Source organism: Schistocerca nitens, chromosome 6 (genome assembly GCF_023898315.1).
Source record: "Schistocerca nitens isolate TAMUIC-IGC-003100 chromosome 6, iqSchNite1.1, whole genome shotgun sequence".
NCBI lineage: Eukaryota > Metazoa > Arthropoda > Insecta > Orthoptera > Acrididae > Schistocerca > Schistocerca nitens.
In genome coordinates, this window is record NC_064619.1 from 89,876,883 (window position 1) to 89,889,653 (window position 12,771).

The window sequence follows — 12,771 nt, forward strand, 5'->3', positions numbered from 1 at the left end:
ACAGCAGCAGTTCCAGCGACACAGATTCGTCGTCGGCTCTCAGTTTCGTCATACGCACAGCACTGAAGTAAGACTGTTCATTAGTAGAAAGTATTAATGGCTAACCCAGCAGCACAACTGAATGTGATTTGTTTGATAAGATTTATTTAAATAATAATCAGTTAAACTCAGAGCGATAGTGTTTTCATTGCCCCCAGACATTGTTACGAAGCAGGATTCTTGTTCCTTTTCTCCTAATATGATGAGTGTCATAAGAATCAAATTGAATAGATACAGCCAGTTTATTAATGAATAAATTCTCTTTTAAGAATTTTAGCCTCAGACTACTTTCAATTAACTGTTTTACAACAGAGGCTTCAGTATATGACTAAAATAAAGCCATTTCATTTTTCAAGTTTGAGAATCAATCATTGGAAAAACTCCTGATCTAAAGAAATGCACAAATTAAGAGTGCGGAAGTTTTATTTATTTTACATATAGCTTGGAGCACATGGCTGTTTGGTTTGGTACGTATTCTAATATTTAATTATGTTCAAGTCAGTAAAAAAAGGCTCAGTTGTTCAGACGATGTAGATGTATAAAGTAAAAAGTGCTTGCTTTTTTTCTAAATTTCTTTGATGACGTTATGCTGAGGTCAATGAAAGTCAGTGTTCTCGTAACAAAGTTCAGTACTAACATACAGTTAAATTGCATATTTTCAAAACATTATCGAGTGCCTTTTTCAAAATTTAATGCCAAACATAACGTACGAGTGTACCAAATAGGGTTTTATCAGCATGGTTCTTTCTCTCAGGGATATTGTCTTTTCTTATCACTTTTATTTACGTGCATAGGTAAATATGAAACGAGTTCTTGAAGGGCCTCAGTTATTCATGTACCAACTTTAGATTTTGAACGTGATGACTAAAATATAGTTGCGTTAACTTAATTGAATGTAATTTTGTTAATTTCTATTTATTTATTGCAAAGCAAGGCTTGAGAGAATTTCGATTATTGCCGTGGAGCGGCCAAGATAAAACTTACTGAACTCATGGAATCTGTATAATTTAAAAACATGAACTTTAACGTAAATTAATTATCTGTTGCAATTTAAAAAGGTTCTTATAACGAAACCTCTCGCATTTACAGTTACTGTTAACACTTTGCAAAATAAATTAATACTTCGGCGCGTAATGGCCGACCAGAGGCTGCATCGGAAGATGAGCTTCTCGCAGCGCAAATTACTGAAAAAATGCTTATTAAAAATAGTTAGCCACTGCGAGCATTTGAGGTGGCAACTATTACGAAGAAATTCATTTTGTAATAATACTAACAAGTTTATATAAGCAGAAATACGAATAACTTACATAAAATATGTGTAGCCGCTCAATGGCTGCCTTCCGTATAGCGAAACAAAACAGTGTCTTTCCCACAAAATACGTCCTTCCTCCTCGGCCGTACAATTGGGTCTCTTTCGATCCTTTTTTATTTTCATAGACATTTAATAAAGATGCTATCGATGCATATCAGTTGTTTCAAGAACATTAACTATATCTTTTACACTAATTATATTCATAAAATACGTAAACTACGATTTACAACCGCAAAAAATGTCCATATTTATGTGACGTACCGTCACAGGTTGATAGAACAGTTAGAGAAGATCCAACGGAGAGCAGCGCGCTTCGTTACAGGATCATTTAGTAATCGCGAAAGCGTTACGGAGATGATAGATAAACTCCAGTGGAAGACTGTGCAGGAGAGACGCTCAGTAGCTCGGTACAGGCTTTTGTTGAAGTTTCGAGAACATACCTTCACCGAGGAGTCAAGCAGTATATTGCTCCCTCCTACGTATATCTCGCGAAGAGACCATGAGGATAAAATCAGAGAGATTAGAGCCCACACAGAGGCATACCGACAATCCTTCTTTCCACGAACAATACGAGACTGGAATAGAAGGGAGAACCGATAGAGGTACTCAAGGTACCCTCCGCCACACACCGTCAAGTGGCTTGCGGAGTATGGATGTAGATGTAGATGTATATGTACAAAGTAAAAAGTGCTTGCAATTTTTCTAAATTTCTTTGATGACGTTATGCTGAGGTCACTGAAAGTCATTGTTCACGTAACGAAGTTCAGTACTAAAATACAGTTTAATTGCATATTTTCAAATCATTACTCGATTGCCTTTTTCCAAATTTAGTGCCAAACATAACGTAAGAGTGACTTCTCAGTTTTCTTTATCACTACATACTCACTTAAAATTAGTCTCAAAAAACGTGACAACCTTCAGTTGCCACGTCAGTGTTTAATAATGCATGTTTTTCTTTCCCATCATCATGTACATGATTTTGGATGTAAATTGCCCTAGTGGGCTGGCGACCGGTAATTATTTCCTTTTCGTTCATTAGTGTAACTTTTGTATTCCTTTTCTGTCCAGTGTTGTCTGTAAGTGAGTGCACAAAAAACTTTCATTTTCTAAATTATAGCCCTGTTCGGTTTAATTACTTTTTATTTTTAGTAGATTTCCATCAGAAGGGTCGGTTGTACAGTTTTCTCCTAGTTATCGGTGTCACTTCTTCGGAAAAGATAGCCTTATCCAATTAGAAAAATCAATAAGGCATACACGCGACCCACGGTCATATTTTATATCGCAAGCAGGATAGGTCGATTAGTAAGAGGGAGGTCACAAGGTTTCCTCTGAAACAGGACAGGCGACTGCATCTGGCTGAGCGACAGTATCAGGTGCGGTCCCCTGGGAAGTCACCACCTGCCACGCCCCAAAGCGACCTTCCACTCGACCACAGGTGAGGGGCGAACCTCAGTGCGAGCAGTAACTGGGCTGGCCACCGATGAGGACCGATCGGAGGACTCGGACGTGCTGGACGACCGTTCGATCCTAACGGCCGGCCCATAACAGTGGCGCCCATCCACTGCAGCTTCAAGCTGTGTAACCGAAGCCACCACTGCCTGGAGCTGAGAGCAAAGTGTCACCAACTCGGCTCGCATCCGCACACAACATTCACAGTCCCTAGCCATACTAAAGACCTTGGAAAACTCAGACAAAACGGACTATCGATAAGCGCTGCGGAGCTCTACTGCAAATCCTGACGAAAAAGTAAGAACTGTGTCTAGTAAATTAGATTAATAAGCAGAGATTCAAAAACCGAACTACCGAAGCACTCAGGTGAGACTAAAGAATTCGCCCCTGATTATGAACTTGTAATATTTCACAAAATCGGTTTACTTTCCGATGGAAACGAAAATGCGAGAATTGTGTCTGTTACACATCAACACGCAGAAAATCAAGAAACTAAAATATCGAAGCACACAGATGAGCCGGCCGGTGTGACAGAGCGGTTCTAGGCGCTACAGTCTAGAACCGCGCGTCCGCTACGGTCGCAGGTTCGTATCCTACCTCAGGCATGGATGTGTGTGGTGTCTTTAGGTTAGTTAGGTTTAAGTAGTTCTATGTTCTAGGGGACTGTTGACCTCAGATGTTAAGTCCCATAGTGCTCAGAGCCATTTGAACCATTTGAGCCACACAGATGAAATTACACAACGCGCTCCTTGTTAGGAACTCGTAAAAGTTACAAAATCGGTTACTTTCCCGTTGATACTTCTGTTTCGGCCGACTGCTGCTGCCTGCTGACTGTTTAACAAGAAAGTGCAGCGTTCTTAATTCATTCAGAGCAAAAGGAACCAGAATTGTAATTCGATAGGACTAGATGAAAGGCACGAAAATATGCCAAGGAAGTGCTTCACTTATAGATGGTTACATCACCTAACGTAAGGCTCAGTAACATAATCCAGTGATTCACTGAGTACTGCCGCACAACACACCGAAATGATTACAATACATGTATTCAGCATTAGGGGTAATTTAAAGTGGCCATTTTTCTCTGGAACTGCAGGCTAACGTATTTCAGAAGCTGATATGCAAATTACCGTGATCAAACAGTTGTTCAGTTACGCTACTCTGTAATTGCAGATCCGGTTAGCATTGAGAGTGACTCTTTTCGTTTGACTGTTTTTTTTTCTGTCTTTATTACGTAGTTGGTGGAGGTTTCAAGACCTGAAAGCCTACACGTTGGATGCTTGGGACAAGTGCCCTTTGAAAAGAAATTTTCCACTACAAAACTGTTGTACTTTGGGCAGCTGCCTGACCGCAGGTAGCTGGGCTGGCCTTTTCTTCCCCTCAATTCGCTATCAGGGAAAGTGACGGAACACACATTCCTCTGTCGAAGGAAACATTCTTGGCAAAATCGGTTTAGCCAGATAAAGAGATCCCTAGGCAGGTGTGGCTTCCCTCAAGATGATTTGTGAATGTTTGTTGCGATGCTGCAGAGTGATGTTCAGTTTAAACTCTTAGAATATAACCTTCTGATGAAGTCACGCTGCCATTTTAGAGAGAGCTCGTACCTCGGTGCTGTTCCTGTGTGCAGAATTTTTCATTCATCAGCTTTAGAATCGCGTCACGGAGTGGGAGCCCCCTGGCTCCAGCTGCCCACGTCTGAGCGATTGGCTGAAGTATAATGAGGCAGAAAAGAGTAGGAGATTGTTTAACGCTGTAGCGTATTTTCATTTGTCGGAAGTCGGAATCCCCACACGCAATGGAAGTCGAGTGCCATTTCTGGCAGCAAGACTGCCGAATTTCAGACGGCTCTTAGCGAACTCACTTTGTATTAGGCTTTCGTACAGTAATGACATCGTTTACGTGTTGCGAAGAGCAAACACTTCTCTTCAGGCTAATGTAAACACTTCGTTTTCATGACTCGTCGAGTACACACTTGAGGTTACGACAGGAGAGATGACTGATGGGAAAAGCGTTGCTGCCGCTGGAAGGTTAGCTTAGCTTTCGCTGTAAGTGCACTCATGTTCAGAAAAAAAACAGAGCACCTTGAATGACGAGATACAGGACGTCCATATTCACAGGACATGTACGTTAGTATGTTCTGCAGAAATGATTAGCATAGTCTGAATAATATCGATCCGCGTGTTCTGTGTCAATGGTTGTGAAAACACACTTGACCTCCTAGCAACAAATAATTCTGAGTTAATAACCAGCATCAAAACCGATATAGGGATTAGTGAACACGGTTCCAGGCGCTGCAGTCTGGAACCGCGAGACCGCTACGGTCGCAGGTTCGAATCCTGCCTCGGGCATGGATGTGTGTGATGTCCTTAGGTTAGTTAGGTTTAACTAGTTCTAGGTTCTAGGGGACTACTGACCTCAGAAGTTGAGTCCCATAGTGCTCAGAGTCATTTGAACCATTTTTGATTAGTGAACACAGGGTTGTCATAGCGAGACTGAATATTGTAATCCCCAAATCCTCGAAAAATAAGCCAAAAATATACCTATTCAAAAAAGCAGATAAAAACTCAATTGGCGTCTTCCTGAGAGACAATCTCCATTCATTCCAAATTAATAATGTAAGTGTAGACCAGATGTGGCTTAAATTCAAAGAAATAGTGTCGGCAGCAGTTGGGAGGTTTGTACCAAATAAACTAACAAACGACGAAGCTGATCCTCCTAGGTACACAAAACGGATTAGAACACTGTTGCAGAAACAACGAAACAAACATGCCAAATTTAAACAGACGCAAAATCCCCAAGATTGGCGATCCTTTACAGAAACACGAAACTTAGCCCGGAGTTCAATGCGAGATGCCTATAATAGTTTCCACAACGAAAATTTGTCTCGAAACCTGGCAGAAAATCCAAAGAGATTCTGGTCGTATGTGTAGTATGTTAGCGGCAAGAAAGGATCAATGCATTCCCTGCGCGATAACAATGGAGATACTATCGAAGACAGTGCTGCCAAAGCAGATTTACTAAACACAGCCTTCCGAAATGCTTTCACAAAAGAAGCCGAAGTAAATACTCCGGAATTCAAATCGAGAACAGCTGCCAACATGAGAAACGTAGAAGTAAATATCCTCGGAGTAGTGAAGCAACTGAAATCATTTAATAAAAGCAAGTCTTCTGGTCCAGACTGTATACCAATTAGGTTCCTTTCGGAGTATGCTGATGCATTAGCTCCATACTTCACAATCATATACAACCGTCTGCTCGACGAAAGATCTGTACTCAAAGACTGGAAACTTGCACAGGTCACATCAATAGTCAAGAAAGGTAGTAGGAGTAATCCACTAAATTAGAGGCCCATATCGTTTACGTCGATATGCAGCAGGATTCGAGAACATGTATTGTGTTCGAACTTTATGAATTACCTCGAAGGAAACGGTCTATTGTCACACAGTCAACATGGATTTAGAAAACATTGTTCCTGTGGAACACAACTAGCTCTTTATTCACACGAAGTACTGAGTGCTATTGACAAGGGATTTCAGATCGATTCCGTATTCCTGGATTTCCGGATGGCTTTTGACACTGCACCACACAAGCGGCTCGTAGTAAAATTGCGTGCTTATGGAATATCGTCTCAGTTATGTGACTGGATTTGCGATTTCCTGTCAGAGAGGCCACAGTTCATAGTAATTGACGGAAAGTTATCTAGTAAAACAGAAGTGATTTCAGGCGTTCCCAAAGGTAGTGTTATAGACCCTTTGCTGTTCTTTATTTATATAAACGATTTGGGAGACAATCTGAGCAGCCTTCTTCGGTTGGTTGCAGATGACGCTGTCGTTTATCGACTAATAAAGTCATCAGAAGATCAAAACAAACTGCAAAACGATTTAGAAAAATATCTGAATTGTGCGAAAAGTGGCAGTTGACCCTGAATAAGGAAAAGTGTGAGGTCATCCACATGAGTGCTAAAAGGACCTAGTTAAACTGCGGTTACACGATAAATCAGTCTAATTTAAAAGCCGTAAATTCAACTAAATACCTTGGTATTACAATTACGAAGAACTTAAATTGGAAAGAACACACAGCAAATGTTGTGGAGAAGGCTAACCAAAGGCTTCGTTTTATTGGCAGGACACTTAGAAAATGTAACAGACCTACTAAGGAGACTGCCTACACTACGCTTGTCCGTCCTCTTTTAGAATACTGCAGCGCGGTGTGGGATCCTTACCAGGTAGGACTGACGGAGTACATCGAAAAAGTTGAAAGAGAGGCAGCGCGTTTTGTATTATCGCGAAATGTGGGAGAGAGTTGCACAGAAATGATACAGGATTTGGGCTGGAAATCATTAAAAGAAAGGCGTTTTTCGTCGCGACGGAATCTTCTCACGGAATTCCAATCACCAACTTTCTCCTTCGAATGCGAACATATTTTGTTGACACCGACCCACACAGGGTGGAACGATCACCACGATAAAATAAGGGAAATCAGAGCTCGTACGGATAGATATAGGTGTTTACTCTTTCCGTGCGCTATACGAGATTGGAATAATAGAGAATTGTGAAGGTGGTTCGATAACCCTCTGGCAGGCACTTAAATGTGTTTTGCAGAGTATCCATGTAGATGTAGATACTGCGGCGCAACACCACCTACCGGTAAAATGTGCCTGCGGTTCTCGTTGTCGCTCCCAACCGAAGGTGATAGATCAGTGCGAGTTGATTCATTATGCGCAGGAGCCTCGTCGACGTATGCGCGAACCGAACCATCAATGAAACGGCGCATTATTGATATGAGTGTGTGATTCATCCATCCGGGAAATTGCTGCTCGTGTGGGACGAAGTGGTTCGGCAGTGCAACGGGTGCGTGACAGAATGGTTCCTCCAGGTCCGTAGAACACGATGAGATGGGTCAGGTCACACCACCACCACCCCCCCCCCCCTCCTCGAGAAAAAATCGACACCTCATCCAAATGATACTCCAGGACAGATTTGCGTCCACCTTGGCTCTGGCGCGACAGTGGAACAGTATAAAACATCGTGTACTATCGGGGGTGGCCGTCCGTCTCAGTTTATAACGGCATGGGTTACGTGCGCGTCGTCTACTTCACCGCCTACCTTTGATGAATGTGCATTAACAGGCTAGAGGGCAATGGTGTGTGCGGAACGAGGTCACTAGAGATAGGAATAGCATCAGATAGTGTTTTCTATTTGTTTGAAAATTATGGCCACATAATGGTTCGCCGCTGACAGGGGGAGCGGCATCACAGTGTCTGCATTCGCATAAGACATGCAACATGATCTCATGGCCTTATCATGTGGGGTGCTGTTGGGTACTGAAACGCGTACGTTTCATATGTATTCATTACCAGCGATGGCGAGGCATGACAGAATCTCTGACCAGAGAGTTATTTATCGTTGCTAGTCTGCGCTTGATCGCGCGAGTGTTCAGTTGCGAGTTGCACTCTGTCTGCAGTAGTAGTCAGTCGGCAGTTGTGTGTGGCGAGTCGGCAGAGGGAGTAGACAGTTGGATAGTTGTACTTAGTCGATGCTAGTCTGCGGGAGTCGGCATGCGTCGACGGCGTGCTGTTCTTCAGAATCTGGTCAGGATTGTGGTGGACGATGTGTATTATAGTAGAAGGTAATGAAGCAGCATTGCGCTCGGCTAATAACGTATGTTAACTGTAATTAATTTATTCAAAAAATGCCCTAATAATAATTTCTCTATAAAGTAAATGTTTTAAAGAAAAAGATTCATTTCAATTTAAAGAATATTTCCTACGCATTTCCTCCAAGAATCAGAATTAAATATAGGCCAGCATTGCACGGAGCTGTGCCGAAAAATAAGAGCAGATATAGACGCAATTTTACTGAGGTAAGAATTTATCAGGTTTAATTATTTCACAGGGCCGAAGGTCAGCGTTGCTGCCCTTATATGATTTATCAGGTTTAATTATTTCTGTTAGGAAGTTACATTTCCTACATGGTTCATTAGTTAATTGACATTATTGTGTTTTGGGTCAATTTTCATTTATCAGTTTTGTGGGGAGTTTAAGTTTGGTTCCATTTTGCATTATTATTTAACATAATTTTGTGGGGAGTTTACATTTGGGCCATTGTCATTCTTTAATTTTGCAAGGAGGTTACGCTTGGCTCATTTTATTATTCCGTTAATATAGACAAACTTTATTGCGAGGAGGTTACAGTACAACCACAAAATACAGTTGGTGGGTGTCCAGGCAATTGTGAGCAGTGTGACTTGCGTGTATGATATACTGCGACCCGTAGCCATACCCTTTCTGCACAACACCCCAGACGCCTTTTTCCAGCAAGAGAATGACCGAACACATGCCTTCTTACTGTCACAGGATGTCAGCCTTCTGCTTTGGTCTGTCAGATCATCAGACTAGCCATCAATCGAAAATGTATGGGATATGGTGGAACAACTGGTGCAGTGCCGTGATCCAATGCCAACCACTACAGATGAACTTTGGAAACAGCTGAATGCAGAATTGATGGCTATACCACAGGACGCCATTCGCGCGTTATACGCGTCAATGCCACCACGCAAGGAAGAAGTTATCAGGGTCCATGGCGGACCTTGAGCCTTCTAGTCAACAGGAGACATGGTGAACCGAGGTAACTGAAATAATAATCAAATGATAATTAATTGAAACCCTCAGCTGCCGACAGGTGTTGTTGATATACCCCGATAGGGACAGCTGAAAATGTGTGCCCCGACCAGGACCCGAACCAGGGATCTCCTGCTTACATAGCAGACGCTCTATGCATCTGAGCTACCGAGGACACAGTGAGAGGGAATAGTTTGTTCCACCTCATTACAATTAGTTTTTTGTTGCAATATATTGAATATACTTTGAAAGACGTATGTATTCATTACCAGCGATGGCGAGGCATGACAGAATCTCCAGAGAGTTATTTATCGTTAGCTGTTGCTAGTCTGCGCTTGACCGCGCGAGACGATAGTGCTAGTGTCTGCGCGAGTCTGCAGTAGTAATCAGTCGTCAGTAGTAGCGAGTGGACGGTTGTACTGAGCAGAAGTCGGCATGCGTCGGTGGTGTGCTCTTCTCGCGACTCTGGTCACGATTCGGGACGATATGTATTGTTGTAGAAGATAAAGACGCAGCATTGCGCACAACTAATAATGTATGTTAATTGTAATTAATTTGTTCAAAAAATGCCCCAATAGTAATTTTTTATAAAGTAACTCTTTTTTAAAAAAAAGGTATTCATTTCAATTTAAAGAATTTTTCCACTCTTTTGAAGAAAAAGCATTCATTTCAATTTAAAGTATTTTTCTTATGCATTCCTTGCAAGAATCAAAAAAATATATATGCCAGCATTGCACGAAGCTGTATCGATAAATAAGAGCAGATATAGATGCAGTTTTTATTGAGGTAAGAATTTTTGCTTTTTTATTCAGAATACAGGGCCGAAGGTCAGCGCTGCTGTCCTTATAAAATTTATCAGGTTTAATTATTTCACAGGGCCGAAGGTCAGCGCTGCTGCCCTTATAAAATTTACCAGACATTATTATTTCTGTTAGGAAGTTACATTTCGTTCATGGTTCACTATTTTATTAATATTGTTGTTGGTTTATGGTCAATTTTCATTCCTTAATTTTTGTGGGGAGTTTAAGCTTGGGTCCATTTCACATTTTTATTAGACATTATTCTGTTGGGAGGTTACATTTGGTTCCATTTCACAATTATCATTTAATTATTTTTTTTCGGAGAGGTTACAACTTTCAACACTTTTTTAGTTTAAATAGTGTGATATCTCGAGTGAAGAGGTGGACTACCTGTTTATGTAATTCAATTCATAATTACATAAATCCACTTCCTGTCCCTAATCCCACTACGTTGCCTTGGGTTGATTAAGTTTGGGGTTTGTATTAAGAGTTCGTCTGCTGGTAGTGCCAAGGCAGAGATGTGGTCACCCTGTACGTCGGTTAGTGCCAACCTAAGCCTGGTGCAAACACAGAGATGATGCACCTGTTTGCCAGGGGGTATCCCGGGTTGGTAACAGGCCCCCTCCCCTCCATGTAAGGGAACGGCCTTTGAGGACCGCCATGATAGTCACTCTTGGGGTAGCGGCTGAACTGAGCGGACGGAATCGAGGGCGATCTCCGTCTTTGCCGCCAATTTCACCGTGGGATGAGGTATTATGTTTTGAACTGTTACTAATCCGCTCTTTTTCAGGATTGAAATAGTTAGCGCGTCGTTACGGCCATTCTTCATTTTTTGAGAAATTTTGCCTTTACCATTAAAGTTTTCAAAAAAAATGGCTCTGAGCACTATCGGACTCAACTGCTGTGGTCATCAGTCCCCTAGAACTTAGAACTACTTAAACCTAACTAACCTAAGGACATCACACACATCCATGCCCGAGGCAGGATTCGAACCTGCGACCGTAGCAGTCGCACGGTTCCGGACTGCGCGCCTAGAACCGCGAGACCACCGCGGCCGGCTTAAAGTTTTCAGTTAGGGTTTCTTTTTCAGAGGCGAACATGGGGGCTCGCGTTAGCCATTTATATTGCTGCAATCACTTGGTGCCTTCAGCACATGAAAGCAGCAATAGCTCTAAAAAATTGTATAGTTTCACTTTTGGAAGCAGCTTTTTTTTTTTTTTTTTTTTTTTTGCGGTGTTAAAGTAACCTGGGGCCTCACCCCGCCTAGTTAACACGTGGTCGTAACGGCTGATGAGTAATTTGGATGACGATTCCGTGTGAAACCTGGTAGGAGATGCGTGTGTGACATACTTAAGGTTCTAAGCGTGTGACGTACAATTTTCTAGGCCATCTCATAAATTTTGTTTACGGGTCCTTTCTAACCCCCATTTGCAAGCAGCACGTCCTAACTACTTTGATAAAGAATAGGTTGAGCGTGTGAATGATTGTATAGCATGGAAAGCAAGAACGAACAGAGGGGTGAGTACAAAGCAATTAGCTGTTGGTATCGGTCACCCAAGTGGCGCCGAATTGCACTACCAGCTGGCTACCAGATCGTTCTTGGAAATTAGTTAAGATGATGATGCTTACGTGTGCTGTTAATTGGTTATTTGCGTGCGCCGTATTTCACAGGATGTTTTATTTTTTAAGAATTTGCTTTCTTTTGTGAATATGGGAGATGTTTGTGTCTGCTTTGTTCCCCCGTTTATTTCGCCAAAGATAATTTTTGTTATTCGGTCCTAGTAGTAATCTTGGGTGCGAATTTCGATCACTGTTCCAGCAGATGGATCACAAGGGCAGCAACGTAGTCCCATTCTCTTTCCCAGTGCTTAAGTAGAAACGAGATACCTGTTATTTTAAGCACCTTCAGTGCCAGACAAAATCACAAGATATTTGACTTGACTTTGTTTACTGCAATTATTAAATTTGTAAAGTTTTGGGAAATATAAATAATAAACGTCATATTAAGTTTGTTAAATTTCTGGGATCTAGACAATAAATGATCTATAAACTGGATGTCATGTCCTGTGTCGAGAGCTATGCCATGAATATAATGACCATTACAAACCCCAGTCCTGTGTAGAGAGCAATGTTACCAACAAAGTGGTGTCCTTATAGATCATGATAGAGCGTGGCCTTTACTGACTTGCCCACTTGGTTATTTGAGCCCACCCCCGCGTTATCCGTTGCGCAATAGTAACATAATAATCATCAGATCATTTAACTAAACGTCGGGCCAGCCCCTTAAATTCAATCCTTCCGAGCAATGTATCAAGCGGGCAAGCACGTGACAGTGAGGCGACTTGGCCACACACACGTCCGGCACGCTCTATCATAGATAGAAGGAAACAGAGGAAGAGAGATACGAAAAGGCAACGATACATAACTAAACAGAAGGAACGTTTCACCAGATTAATTAGGAACATTAAGTATGTAGACTGTGGACAGTTGGGAATGTGGGTATCACGGGAAGCGTACACGGGATAATTCCCTGCAGTCGCGATATTCATCTGTGT